The 15857-nt window shown below is 37.0% G+C and overlaps 1 long non-coding RNA gene across 1 annotated transcript in view; it reads right to left on the bottom strand.

Moving 5' to 3' along the window:
* Positions 1–4033: 4033 nt before the first annotated feature.
* LOC130458482 (uncharacterized) overlaps positions 4034–15857 on the bottom strand; it is a 199215-nt gene continuing 187391 nt past the window's right edge. Inside the window, exons 4-5 of the long non-coding RNA XR_008917823.1 lie at positions 13285–13376; positions 4034–4158 (exon numbers count right to left, since the gene is read on the bottom strand). This is a non-coding gene — a long non-coding RNA (uncharacterized LOC130458482). The remainder of the gene's footprint in view (positions 4159–13284; positions 13377–15857) is intronic.

The following is a 15857-nucleotide window of genomic DNA, read 5'->3' on the forward strand; positions in this document are numbered from 1 at the left end:
TTTCTAATAAAACCAATGTGTACTTTCATCAATTTTATTTTTACTCACAGTGTTTTATTCCTCTCCTTTAGCCATACCCCTGTTCAGATATTCAATTTCTTCTATCCACTACCTCTCCAATTTGTATCCTTTCTTAGGATCCCTCTCTTATCCTCTTCTCTTGCCCTCCTACTTCTAAATTAAACTACCATTCTGAGTCCCTCCCTTATACCTTCCCCCTTAGCTGCTATTTCTTGTTGTATCAACCCTTCCAAACATCCAAACTTCCAAAAGTTCCTTCCTTATCCTGCAATACTGCCCCTTTATTTATTGATATGAATTCCCTTCTAAAGATTCCTCCCTTACCTTATCGCCTTACCCTGCCTTCCTTTTCCTTGGTATATACTCCTTTATAGCAGTCCCTCCTGTTTCTTGCTGATCTGCCCTCTTTTCTTTTATTCTATACTCCTGTCTCTTAGTCTTTTAGTCCCTTAAGGGAATTCTTAGTCCTTCCCTTATCCTTTCCCAACACCATCTTGTTTCCCTGTACATTAAGAAGACTTTTGCCCATCTAATTTGTATATGTTGCTAACCCAGATATGAGGAAAATATGGTTCTAGTACTTTCAGCCCTCCATCCATTTCTCCTCTTCTCTGTGACAGTTCTTCTACTCATGTCTCTTTTATGAAATAATTGTCCCATTTTACCTCTTCCTACCCTATTTTATTATTATTTTTTGCACATTCCACTATATTCAACTGATCTTGTCTTTTAGCTATCTATCAAACTACCAAAGTAATTATATCCTCCTTAAGGGCTAGTAAATGTTTCCATAGAAGAGGTAAACAGTTTGACTTTGGGGGGATCCAGCATAGTTTGTCTTGTTGTAGATCAAGTTTTCTATGGAGTTTTGATTTATTACCCAACAATAGTTAAGTTCTTTTAGCTAGTGAGATGTATGATTTTTTTCCCGTGTATTGATGTTTATTTTCCCTGGGTATATTATAATTGGTTATAAAACCAACTCCTTAGCTCTTAAAAATATTGTGTTCTACATCCTTTGTAATATTGAACCTACTAAGTCTTATGTTATTCTGACTACTACTCCACAGTATTTTTGTTTGTTTCATTTCTTACACTATTTTCTCCTAATCTGGGAATTATTTCACAGTGTGAGGATGTTAGCAATGATTTTCCTGTGAATTTGATTCCTTGGGATCTCTTTGACTTGGTCGTTGGTGCATTCTTTCAATTTCCATATAACATTCTAGTTATAGAACTTCTGGACAATGTTCCTTAATAGATTCTTGGAATATAGTATCTAAGCTCTTTTTTTATTATAACTTTCTGATAGTAAGCAATTGTTAAATTGTCTCTTCTTAATCCATTTTCTAGGTCAATTATTTGCAATGCTTCAAATATCTTCTAATATTTTATTCTATTGATTTTGTTTTGTTAATTGTTATTAGCTTAGAAAATAATTAGCTTCCTCTTGCCCAATTCTAATTTTTAATGAATTATTTTTTCCATTAGTTTCTAGATCTCTTTTTGCAATTGGATTGTTATTCTTTAATAATTTTCTTGATTATTTTTTGTATTGATTTTATTTGTTTTTTTTTTTTAGTTTTTCTTCAAACTCCCTGATTTGGTCTTTGAAATCTCATCTGAATCAACTTCTTGGGGTGGATCCAAGATGGAAGAGTAATCCAGAGCAGCTCTGTGACACCATGAGGATCCTCTCCAACAAAGATGAAAATATCACCACAAAATGAATACTGGAGTGAAAGAACCAACAAGGAGACAGAGTGAAACAACTTTCAAGAAATGAAAAACACAGAAAGTTGTCAAAGAACAACTGGAGTACTGGGGTGAGAGGAGAGAAAAACCAGCAAGAAGCTATAGCAAGGAAGAAAGAGCAAGGCAGGAGCAAGAAAAACCCCACACCTCATATCTACTGTCTGAGGTTCAGGAATCTATGTCCAAGCCAATATACAGATCCCTGAGATCCTGCCTTGGAAAATAGTGGTATAAGCCAACCCATACTCGTTGAAATTTCAAACCTATTGAGAAGTTCCATGCCCTGGCCCAGAGAATGATAGTCTGGGTTTAACATAAGGACTTAGTTCATACTTTGGGGTGGTTGATAGTACTAAGTACTATGTACAAAGGACTGATATTTTAATCTAAGGTTCAGGGCTTTATTATATTTTAGTCTAAAGACAGGAAGGGTAAGGGTGTGCCTGATTGTATCAAGTACATAATTCCTGACCTGATCAAGATCAGAATAGGATAAAAAACCTACACCTAAGCTTGAGGCAAATCTTTAAAATATCAGCATATCAAAGTTCAATTGAATCAAAAGGGGGAGGGGGCTCTTAGAGCTCTCAAATCTCATACCATAACATCACCCCCCAGGGCTACCAATAATTACATATGAAAATGAGCAAACAACAAAAACAGCACCTAACTCTAAAGACTTTTTATGGAGACAAAGGGTAAGGTACAGACACAGAAGTGACAGTGAAAACAAAGGAAACAGATAAAAAGTCCAAAAGAAAAAGATAGATTGGACACAGATTCTGGAAGAACTCAAAAGGACTTCAAACACCAATTAAGAGAGTCAGAGGAAAAATAGGAAAGAGAAATGCAAGTGATGCAATAAGAAATAGGCCAACTGAAAAGGGAAAAGCAAAAACTAACAGAGGAAAATCAGATCTTAAAAATCAGAATTGACCATCTACAAATTAATGATTTCATGAGAAATCAAGAAGCAATAAAGCAGGATCAAAGGAATTGAAAAATAAGAGGAAAGCGTGAAATATTTTATTAACAAAATAACTCACCTTGAAAATAGATATAGGAGAGATAATTTAAGAATTACTGGACCTGAAAGCAATGATCAAGAAAAAAATCCTTGCATATTATGTTACAAGAAATTATCAAAGATATTTACCCAGAGATCCTCAAACAAGAAAATAAAATTGAAATTGAAAGAATTCACAGATCACCTCCAGAAAAAAATCCTCAACTGATAGCTCCCAGAAATGTAATAGCTAAATTCAAGAACCACCAAACCAAGCAAAAAATACTTCAAACAGCCAGAAACTATTCAAAATGGAGCTACAATCAGTATCACATATAACCTAGCAGCTTCTACATTAAAGGATCAAAAGACATGGAATATGATATTCAGGAAGAGAAAAGATTGGGGTTTACAACCCAGAGTCACCTATCTAACAAAACAGAGGATATCCTTTCAGAGGAAAAAATGAACTTTCAATGAGATAGAAGGTTTCCAAGTACTCCTGCGAAAAAAAGGCAGACCAAAACAAAAATTTGAAGTCGAAACACATGACACAAGAGAAGCCCAAAAAGGTAAATAAGAAATTTAAGGGACTCATTAAGGTCAAAATATTTATATGTCTACATGGAAAGAGGATTGCTGTAATTCTCAAAAATTACTCTTAGTAGTATAGAAGATAGGAATTTACTCAGAAGAAGGGTAGAGAAATAAGCTGATTATGATATATATGATGATATGTGATTATATAAGGTATAAATTAATGTGATGATAAAGAATAATATGTATGTATGATATGATATGTATGCATATGAATGATATATAAAATCAATCAAGGGCTAAAAGAGTGGGTATCACTGACAGAAAAGGGAGAGATAGAATGGGGTAAATTATAAAACATAAAGAGAAGTGAAAAATAATTACAGAGAGAGAACAAAAAGGGTGGTGATGGACAACATGTAAACTTTACTCTCATTGTAACTGGTTCAGTATATTCAATGTGGTAAAAAATTCTATATTACTCTAATCATTGGGATATAGAATTCTATCTTACCCCACAGAGAAGTAGAAGGGAAATGAGACAAGGGAAGGGGATGAGAATTGAAGGAAGGGGCATGTAGGAGGGGTGACAAAAAGAAAAATACTGGTGAGGAGAAACAAAAAGAAAAAGAATTAAACAGAATTTAAAAGGGATAATGTGATGGAGGGAAATACACAGTTAGTAATCAAAACAATGAATGAACTTACCCATTAAATGGAAGCAGAGAGGATTAAAAAGCAGAATCCTTCCATAAGTTGTTTACAAGAAACACATAAGATTCAGGTTGACATACACAGATTCAAGGTAAGAGGCTGAAGCTGAATTTATTATGCATCATCTAAAGTAAAAAAAAAAGCAGAAATAGCAATCATGATACCAGACAAAGCTAAAGTAGAAACTGATCTGATTAAAAGAAATGAGGAAAGAAATTATGAAAATGTAGTAATATTATTACTAAACATTTATGCACCAAATGTTATAGCATCAAGATTTCTAAATCAAAAATTAAAGGAGCTGAAGCAGGAAATAGATAGTAAGACCATAGCAGTGGAGGAATCTCAACCTTCCCCTTCCAGAGGTAGGTAAATGAAACCAAGAAAGAAATAAGGGAAGTAAATAAAATGTTATAAAAATTAGAGTTAATAGCTATCTGGAGAAAACTGAACAGAAATCAAAAGGAATATACTGTCTTCTCAGCATTACATAATACAAGATCAACCATGAATTAGGACATAGAAATATTGCAAACAAATGCAAAAAAAAACAAGAATAATAAACACAACTTTTTCAGATAATAATGAGATAAAAATTATAACTTACAAGGTTCCATGGAAAGGCAAATTTAAAATTAATTCGAAATTAAATGATCTAATTCTTCAAAACTGTTGGGTCAAAGAAGAAATCATAGAAAGAATTATGGGCTTAATTAAAGAGAATGACAATGAGGAGGCAACATATCAAAACCTATGGGTACAGCCAAAGCAGTACTCAGGGGAAAATTGATCTTTCTGAGTGCCTATACCAACATAATAAATAATAATAAAATATCATATGTCATGCCTTATGGTCCTTCAGTGTAGATGCAGCCAGATTCCATGTTTTCCTAATAGTAGTTCCATGGTATCTGAATGACTTCTTAGCAGCTTGTAATATTTTTTCCTAGGTCTGGTAGTTCTTGAATTTGGTTATAACATTACTGGGTGTTGTCAGTGGGGGATTAAGTACAGGAGGTGATCTATGGATTCTTTCAATATCCGCTTTTCACTCTTGCTCTAGAATATTGTAACAGTTAAAATTAGTTTCTCTGCTAAAAGTATTATATTTTCATGAGGTTTTATTAATGATTAAGAAATAAAGAAAATACAAAATAAGAAAGCATATGGCTAGGAGGGCCAAAAGGCCCATTCAATTTCACTTACATTACATCTTGAGAGATGTGTGTCTTTGGAAGCGAAAGTAGGAAGAGAGAGCAGAAGGCGGAGTCAGTTTGAATATCATTTTGTCCTCAGCCCAGGTGAGAATTCAGGTGAGGTTACAAAGCATTCTGGGAAGTGGCCAAGGACTTCTGGGAATTGAAGTCCGGGGTTCAAAGCTCCATTTTTACAATATTGGGGCAGTTTTCTTGAATAATTTCCTTTAGTATGATGTCCAGGCTTTTTCTTTTGTCGTGATCTTCAGGTAGACCAATGATTCTTAAGTTGTCCTTCTGTTTTGTGGATTAGGTGCTTCATATTTTCCTCAATTTTTTTCATTCTTTTGATTTCGTTTTACGGTTTCTTTCTGCTTGTGAAGTCGTTTTCTCCTAGTTGTTGTATTATAGTTTTTAAAGACTGAATTTCATCCCTGGCTTTTTGATCATCCTTCTCCTTCTGTTCTTATTTTCTTTGGAGGTCATCTTTCATTTCCTTTGCCTCATTTGCAAGTTGATTAATTTTGGCTTTCAAGTCAATCTTCTCTTGTTTAGTTCGAGTATCTCTCTTTCCAGATGACTTATCTTGCTTTTTATGTTCTTTTCCCAGTTATCTTCAACCTCTCTTAATTTTTTTTTTATTGTATTTTGAGTTCTTCCATAGTCTGTGTCCAATTCACTGGAATTTCTGTGGTTTTGCTTGGTGTTCCTTGATCCTCCTCTGTTTCATTTGCTCTTTGTTCATTGCCTGGATAGAAGCTGTCAATTGTAATTTCTTTTTTCTTTTTCTGTTGTTCGCTCATATTTGCCCCTTCTTTCCTCTTTGTAGTTGCTTGTAGTGTTGCTCCTCTCATTGTCTACTGGATCTGTGGGTTTGGAATATTCTGTCCTGAAGGGGATTCTACTCTGCTCTGCTGTTTGGTCAGATTGAGCCCTGATGCCAGATCTTCACCAGCTGTCAGCAAAAGCTGAAAAGGAGCTGTGCTTCCCTCCTTCTTATTAAGGTGTTCTGTAGTAATTGCAGCCTTCAAGCCTTCACCATTGGAGTTTAGTCAGCAGGCTCTCAGTAGAGTCAGTGAGGGAGGAATGTTGGAGCTTGAGTTTCCCTGTACTCTGAAGGCTTCTTATCTGCTCTATTAATAAGATTAAGCCATGGAGGAGTTAGTCTTTCAAAGCTGGATGTTCCTTGAGGCCAAAACCTCAGGAAGGGGTGAGGGGATATGTTTGCAATTGGGCTCCCTTCTCTTAGCTTTTCCTCCAGTTGCCTCTCTCCTGCCTGTGTTCAAATTCCTGAGCCAGGCATAGCTTTGCCTGCAAGGTACTCCCTCCAAACTAGCACCCTTGCCGGCCCAGAGATTACAGCCACCTCTGGCGGCTCAGTACTGTAGGTGGGGGAGGGGTCCTGGGACCTTCCTACTTCCTTCCCCTTAAACCCAAGTGTTCTGGAATTCAGGCTTTTGGGGGACACACCTTTTAAGTTGAGTCCAGCAGGAGGGTTCCTTAGCTCTGTCCTGTTGTTAGATTTGGTTTTCAGTGCCCTAGAAGCATTTTGTTTTTAATCAGTGAGGAAAGGTTTTCTCTGCCTCTACACCACCATCTACACCCAAAAAAACTTTTTTATAGAATTAGAAAAAAGTATAACAACGTTCATCTGGAAGAAAATCTAGAATACCAACGGAATTTTTATAAGTGAAGGATGGGAGCCTAGCAGTACCAAATCTTAAACTATACCAGAAAGAAGTGGTCATCAAAACAATATGGTACTGGATAAGAGACAAAAGGGTGGATTAAAGGAATAGACTAGGTGTAAATGACCTCAGCATGCTAGTTTTTGATAAACTCAAAGATCTCAGCTTTGGGGACAAGAACTTGCTATTTGACAGTTTTAAATTTATTAATATGGTTTTAACTTCATCATCCTTCCAATTTGCAACCAGGTCATCTCTGTTTCTGTAGTAACAATATATAGCTGGGTTCTTTCTCTTTTGCTTACTCACTTTACAAAAATTTACCAGCCAAACCAATTGGTTTAATTATTAGTTTATGATATAGATAGGCTCTGTTCCCAGAGTATGGAGGATAATGCCTCAGCTTTCTGGATTTTTTTGTTTTTTATTTCCTGAACCTTTCTTAGTTTCTACAATTTCAACAATCTCCAAGCAAATGTAGTTCCTGCACCCAGCCCTCTTCGGCTCAAATCCAAATATGTGATTGACCTTAGGTGCTCTAACTACGACCCTTTGTGTAGTTTTGCTACTGAAAACAGATAGTTCACTTCCCAACCCTGGACAATAGCCAAAGGCTTCACTGTCCTGTGAGTGACCACAACCCATCGGGCTGCAGACCCTCTGCAACAACACTCATAGACATGTGCTCCCTCTTTACTCCTTTCTGGAAGTCATATCCTGAGACAGAACTAGTGTCTGATCAGCATGCCTGAACCCCTGAATTTCTTCCCTTTTTAGGGGTCAATCCCCAGCCTTGGGTGAGCGGCATCTCTGTAGCTGAAGCTGCAGCCCAAAACATGTACTCCCAGAGCTAACTGTGTATTGACTCTTCCAGTATCTCTCACTGTGATGTAAACTCATATCAATAGACAAAGTAAGGTTGCATGCCATGTCCCCAGGCTTTAAGCATGTTGATTGCTTTGTGTTTGCTCCAGGGTTTTTGCCCTATCAGGTAGTATAGAGACCAGGTTTTTCAGAGACCTTTTTCTAAAGTTGTCCTTGGCCACTCTGTTTCACTCCTGATACTTCTCTGTTTTCACCTCCTTTTCCATTAATTCTATGGAGTTATTTTTGATTCTACATGGGGGAATTTAGAGCATAAGGTAGTCTCAGACTCTAGTCTGCCATTTTCACACAATCTCTCCAAAAGTCACATGTTTCTAGAAGGTTTATTAGATCACAGGATTAAGAATTACATGGGATCTTAGGGAATATCTAGTCTAATCACTTTAGTTGAATAGGTGAAAACACTGGAGGCTTTAAGAGCTAAAATGACTTGTCTAATGAACCATAGCTAGTTAATGGCAGACCAGGAATTCAAAGTAAGATCTTCCTACTCTAAACCTACTGCACCATGTTGGTGGTGGTGGTGGTGTGTGTACAGGGGGTATTGCCAATCCCAGTTTTTCAGAATTCCAGACTGTAATAAAGCTGAACAATAAAACAGTTAGAATGTATTGTGACAGGAGAGAATGTATCCTGTGGAAGTTGTCCATAATAGTGTAGTTGAAACTAAGTCATGAAAACAATTGATTAAATGAACTATGTATATCGAGAAGATAATACCTTTGTGGGGCCATGCTTTTTCTATTCAAAAATCTTAAGAGTTGTCATATGAAAAAAAAAAAAAAACCCACAGATTTTGTTATACTTAGACCTCGAAAGAAAAATTAGGACTAATAGGGCAGCAGCTTCTTGCTCATAATAAAGGAAAAATAATCTCAAATGTAGAGCAATTCAGAAGCAAAATGAGACACTTCAAAGATATTCAGTGCCCTAATGCTAGATATGTATAAGAATACTTTATTTCTTGGATTCCTTGTAAATGAGATTCATGATGTGGATAGAGGAGGAGCTAGATGACTACTTTATCCCTTTCCAACCCTACATTCCTATCATTTTGATTCAATATCACAACCACTTTTTATTGTCTGGTTTTTACAATAATAATTAATTATTATGTGATAGTATCCGATTTTGAGATATATTGATTCATTATCCATGCAAGTGGTTTTTAAAATTCTATCCTAAAAAGTGAGTATAGTATATTGCTAATCAATCAAGGATAAAACTTGTCATTATTTAAATGTATATAACATATCTATATGTAAACTTGAGGATGAAATATGCAGATTGTGATACTCTGAAAAAACAATAGAAAAAATAAAGATAGCTAATTGGAAATTTGGAGAACTCAAGTGTTTTTTTTTGTCTGTTTGTTTTCTTGACTCAACCGCTGCATAGTAGTGTTGAACACAAATTTTTGTCTCTGGGCACCAATTTATTCATCTATAAAATGGAGGATCTGGGACAAACGGTTGGATAAGCTTGTCTCCAAGGGCTACCTCAAATTCTAAAAAATTGCTGTCTGATTCAGTTATTCAAAACATGATCTGTGTGGCTTCACTTGTTGAGGTGTGGTAGAGGTGGAGGGTTGGGAGTGGGGGGTTGTTTGAACATGGTAATATACATAGGGAAATAGCATAGAACAAACTAGTGAGCTGTGCCATCAAAGAAGATGCTGAGCCATTAGGGCACTGCCCTGTTCTTTTTCTGGAAAAAAAGGCTTTATGTGGAATGGTACAAAAGGGACTTTTGTATTTTAAATACACCACATGACAGATGTTCCATTACCTTTTTTTTTTTTATAACAATGACTAAATGAAGAGAATCAATTCTGCTTTTTCCTTTGCTCTCTGATTTCAATAGCCTTAATTGGGGCATCTAAGTAGAAGGTTATTTTCTGTTTGAGATGGAATAATCAGGGAACCATTTCCCACAGAGGCACCCTTTCTAGTGGCTAAGTAGCAATAATGCCTAGTGAATACTTCACTACCATGCTGAAGGGTCCTCCATCTCCCTTGTGACAGTAGGAGCATTGAACCCGAATGAGATGCCTTGATGATCAGAGACCCTTAAATGATGGTCCCAGAGCCCTTTTGCCAGGATATATGGTTAATCTGCATTTGTGAGGAAAAAGTGAAAAACATTGAACATTAGAAATGCACTATTTTGAGATGTGGGTTACCAGTTTTAAATTAACTTTGGCTGATCTGATTACACAGAAATAAATTAAAGTCATCTCCTTTCCCTTCTTTCTTTCAAAACCATTTTGACCAAAAATATGATTAATTCATTACAGATATTCATCTATATATTATATAATATATGTAACATATATTACAGAGAGAGATTCAGGTTGTGATATTAGATTATTAATATGCACAATGGAATAGAGATGTTAATTAAGAGTATTGTACAAGGAGAACAGAGAAACAAATTCAAATAGGAGCTTTGTTCTAACTATGACTTGATCTTGGGAAGGTATGGACAAATTTCGATCTGCATCTTTGGAGTCAGCTATTACATTTTTGTAATTAGAGATCCATTGAAATAAGTTAATATATTATTTGGCAGAATATACAGATTCTACTCTAATGCTATTATATATGACATGGAAACAAGGAGAGAGAATTTTTGAGGCATGGGGAACAATTTGTGAAAAGGGATGAATCTGAGAGATGGAGTATAATGTTTGAAGTTTAGCTCTGCTGTCTTGATCTTAGATTGCATCATCTGTAGAGGAAGTTTGGTTGGCTTGCTGTGTGGAAGTTTATAACTGTTCAGTTCAGGTTCTGCCCAACCCCAACAAGATTGGTCTCAATTCCTTCTTCTACTACCTCTGCTACGTCATGCCCAACCTCTGTTCCAGCTGTTCTGCCTGGGTTATGCAGGGTCACTTTCTTCCCCCTGTTGCCTATTCTACATTGTATGTGGTTTCTGCTCTTACTTTGCTGAGGCTGGACTCAGCTAGTGGTGTTCTTTCCCCTCTGCTTGCACTATATTGAGTCCAAGTTACACTGAGGTTTGTTCAGTGCTCTCTCCTCATGCTCCAGGGAGATGCGTTTTCCTTGTTATCACTCTATATCATTCTGAACTGGAGCACTATTTCACCCCTTCTTCTGTTGGTTCTGCTGCACAAACATTTGTTTTGAGGCATTTTTGTTCTTGTGTTCTTTTGCAGGCTGGTTGACAGTCTCTAAGTATTTCTTGCTTCACCATCTTGCCCTGATCTCTTTAGTTTCCCCCAACTCCAGAGCAGCCACCACTACCTTCTCCTCCTCCTCCTCCACTACCACCACCACCACCACCAGAACTCCTTACCAAGAAGTTGACTCCAAGAGCTATCAGACTGATTGGGTGATTGAACTATACTCAAAAGAATGTTGCCTGAGTAATGATGTGAGAAAAAGAACCAAGAAGTGCCCATGGGCAAGAAGTAGCAACTCTGAATCCCCCATGATAACCTGTGAGCTGGAGTGTATGTGTTAAAGTACAACATATACTGGAAAACATGGCCAGATGCCAATATGACCAACAGGAAGTTAAGCCTCAGTAAGAGCTAGAAGATGGAAAAGAATGATCATGAAGACAAATTTTTTGTGATGGACTATGCATTCCAGTGGGCACAGTAGAAAGAGTTTATTATTCTGAAGGAGGAAATTATGCATATTCAGTTGAAGGTGATAGGTATGAAGACCTAGCACCAAGGAATAGGGAACAACATTTTTATTTCAGTCTGGAATTCTGAAAAACTGGGATGGGGAAAAGTATGGGACTACAGGAGAAAGTTAATAATTGGGGAATAAGTTTAGGTAGATTACAATAGACTGAAGAATAGATTAAAAGAGGGATATAGGTGATTAGTCTTTTTTATTTTTGTAAATTTTATTTTTTCCAGATTACATATCAATATAATTTCTTAATATTTGTTTTCTGATACTTTGTAATCCATCTCTCCCTCCCACCTTTCTCCTCCCCAAGAAGGGTTGTATATATGTTATCATATAATACATATTCCCATGTTTGTCATGTAAAGAAAATACATATTGTTAGCAATGAACAAAAATTATGGAGGAAATAAAGAAAAGAATGGTATATTACAGCTTGTATTTGGACTTCTGTAGTGATGGAAATGATTATACTATTCAGGGATTTCCCTTGGTGTCCAAACATGTGTCAGATTGTGTCTTCTGATACCCAGGAGGCCTGATTCCACAAAGGTAGGAGCACAAATTATAGACTAAAGGAGTCTGGACAAGAGACAGAAGCTGACAATTCCAGTTGGTTTTGATTAGTAAATGTCCTTTCTAGAACTGGAGATAACGATGAACACAAGATAATTTCCCAGGGATTGTATTTTGTGTTAACTAAGGGAAAAATGTAATGGGCATGAGTAAGTTAATTAGCATTTATAAAGCATGTCCTTTGTGCCAGACCTGGTTCTAAGTTCTGAGGATACAAAGACAAGCTAAATGCAATCCTCCATCTCAGTTTAAAGGCAGAGACAACATCAAAACAATTTAATGCAAATTACCTATTTGACATATTAGAAATACTAGAGATGAGGTATCAAAGGAGTTCAACAAGAGGATTTGAGTAAACTCTCTTATTTTAAGGATATGTACATGCAAGAGAAGTGAGTTGAAGGATTTTTACTTTTTTTATATTAAAGAGACCTTGCAGGCCATGAAAAGCACATATGAATGAAGAACAAAAACCTTGGAGACCTATAAGCAGTGATAGAGCAAGTGAAAATTGATGTGAGATGGAGTCACTAAGGAGATCCATTTAAGATGTGAACATTAAAAGTAATAGAGGAGTCAAAAACTACCATACAAACACCAGCATATATTGGCAAAATGGACCTCAGAATAAAGAATACCAAACTGATACATAAGTAAGCTCCTTTTTCTAATCAAAACTGTATAGAGATGAGTGTAATATCAGGGGGGGGGAAATGAGCTTCAATTCCTACATTTGTAAAATGACGGAGTTGGAATAAAGCTCGAAAGATATGATTCTACAACCTGATCTCCATATGGCCATCCAAATAAGAGATGGTAAAAGCATGCCAAGCGGTAGCAAAGTCATCAGAAATCTACTGTCTGGTTAGGGTTGTGGGGACTGGACAGCACACAGCTAGACTTTGTACACCCCTGGCACCTTTGAGGTCCAAAGGACAGTTTCTGTCAGAGGAAGAAAGAAGGAAGAACCTGGACCTACCCTATGTGGGACAGAGGGGAAATACTGGCTGATGATCCTCCTAGAAAATAAAAAAAAGCATTTTTAAAATATAGGTACCATAAACACTTCCCAATGGCACAGTTGTATAAATCTATATTGTCATATATTGATTTATAAAAAAAATATAACAACTGGAATGAACTAGAAACTTTAACCAAGATGTTTTTCTCCTCAGGTGGAAGGAAATCAAAGACTAATTTTCTTTCGGTTTCTACACATGATCACAACAGTTTAAGCCTACCTTTAGCAGTGAGAATGGCAAAGAAGGAGATTTAGAAATCACTTTGTGAGTCCTGAAAGCATTGGGGGAGAAGGAGACAATCACTTGGGTATCTGAAAAATATATAATAAATTTTATTATAATTAAATTTTAATATAAAGACCCATTGCAAGCTGGAGTATCAAAGGGAAAGGGAAACTGGGGGAAAAAAACTAAAAGACTAAATAAAAACAGGAGAAAAAGAGCAAGGCCACAAAAGGTACAGAGTATACATTAGTTCCCTCATATCACTCAAAGGGGCATTTTAATTTACATTTGTTTAACAGTTTCACTGAGTATATTAGTCTCTGTCCCTACTGTGCAGGCTTAAACACATATCTTCTGCTCCTGTTCTTTAATCTCTCTCTCTTCTGTGCCTTTCTCAGCTGGCTTTCAAAATGTTATCTTCTCCTGCCTTCAGTCAGGCAGGGAAAAGGGAAGAAGAGGCAGACTGCTACAGAAGATGCCCATGCCAGGCTGGGAAGTCTCTTGTGTAAACAAAGGCACGGCCACTCCCTATGAAGCCTGGGGGAAGTTCGGAGTCTAGTCGCCTGCACAACCAGTTAACATTAAGGACAGTTTCATTCTGGGGGCTTGGGCTTTTCCTAGTAACTCATCAGGCTACTTTGAACAGAAAAACAAACTAAAAAACAAACAAAAAACAAAAACCCCTTCGTTCTAGGTAGTGACTAGAGACCCAGCTTTTGATCAAGAAAAGCCAAATAAGGGGGTAGCAGGGTAGCTAAGTGGATTGAGAGCCAGTCCTAGAGACAGGAGGTCCTGGGTTCAAATATGACCTCAGATACTTCCCAGCTGTGTGACCCTGGGCTTAACCTTCATTGCCTAGCCCTTACCACTCTTCTGCCTTGGAACCAATACTTCATATTGACTCTAAGGAGGAAGTGTTACAAGGGAATCACTTTAAAAGACTGATATATATTAATTAAGGTCGCCAAGGAATTCAGCTATGTAATTCCTAAATGAAAACTCAAGTTTGCAGTCAATCTTTTATGGAGTTTAATTACAATAGGAGGAAGAAAGGAATTAGAGATAGAGAGAGAGAAAAAGGGAGAGAAGGGAATAGGGCTTAAATACCCCTTCTGTTTAGGCTGGGCCAAAAGGCCCAAGCCTTTAGATAGCTGGGGCAAAGAAAAGAGATCAGTCCCTATTACTCACGTGACCAAAATGGAGAAACAGTCTCAGAGGCCCCCACCTTCAGCTTCCTTCAGCGCAAGCTTCTCCAAGTCCACTGCAATCACCCCGACCAAACTCCTCAACCCCCTCCAGTCTCCAGACCCTCCTATCTTTAAGGAAACCCTCCAAGTTCCTCCTCTCAGTTCTCCCATCTACCAATCACTGTTCATCAATTTCCCTGTGCCAATGGAGGCTCTAGCTTAACCCAGGACCGCCCAGAGGTTTCTGGCTTTTGCACATGTCTGTTGAAGGTCATATTTTCAAATGATTAAATCTTTGATCTAGGCTGCAGCCCTTACTCAATCCTGTTAGGACTGAATAGGGTGGAGATTTATTCCAAGTATCTCCATTGTATCAATTCTAAAATCAATCATGATTCAAAGAAATTCCTGTTCTATGCTTAAGCATAGGTCAAAGTCCTTTCCATTGTTCAGCAAAAGGTTTCTGTCCTAAAGTAATCTGAAGAAGGGAAGAGAAGGAACCTCCCATGCCAATGGGGTTCCCATTCCAATAGACTATCAGTAAGAAATTTTCCAAGTATGAAATATCCCAATGGTGAAATTTCCAACATTTATAAGTCTAAGGAATTTTGAGGTTTACAGAAGGTATGGGTTTAAAAAAAGAAAAAGAAAAAGGAAGGCCTACATTCAAGCCCTGACCTCTCACAAATACTGGCAGAGTGACTGGAAAATTATAATCTCTAAATGACCTAGGCAAATCTCCTAGGGTATAAATTCAAGGAAAAGGACCCAAGGGCATTGGTAGGGTAAGTTTTCCTTTATCAATGAAAGCATTTGCTCAGTTCCTTTCTCTTTCTCTCGTTCTTTTATAGTTTTGTTTTGTTTTGTTTTTCTTTGACACATAGGGGCTATTAATAATGTAAGTCAAACATCGTGTGTTTAGAATAAGAGTTTAAGAAGAAAAGTCTCTATGTATTAATGATTAGGAAAACAATGATGTTCACTTCAAGCAATTCTTCTCACAAGTGCCCATTTTTAGTGTCTCTACTATCAAAGCATCACTTTTCCTTTGTAATGTGGGAGGAGAGGGTGGATGAGGGCAACCCCTGAGTGTTTTGATTCTTCCTAACTTTTCGTGTTTCCTTGGTCTCTTTCATCCTCTGAGTCCATGACTCTTGCTCAGTGTAGGCAGCTCGGGAGATAATGTTTCCTTCTATTTAAATTCTTAGATCAATCAGTCAACAAACATCCCCTATGTTCCAGGCACTGTGTCAAGTGCTAGAGATGAAAGTACAAGTAATGGCGCAATCCCTACTCACAATGAGCTTGTAATATACTAAGAAGTACTTGTAAAGTAAAAAATAACATAAATATAAAGTAAATAAGTGAAAATATATTCAA

This window comes from Monodelphis domestica, chromosome 3, assembly GCF_027887165.1.
Source record: "Monodelphis domestica isolate mMonDom1 chromosome 3, mMonDom1.pri, whole genome shotgun sequence".
In the NCBI taxonomy this organism is placed as follows: domain Eukaryota; kingdom Metazoa; phylum Chordata; class Mammalia; order Didelphimorphia; family Didelphidae; genus Monodelphis; species Monodelphis domestica.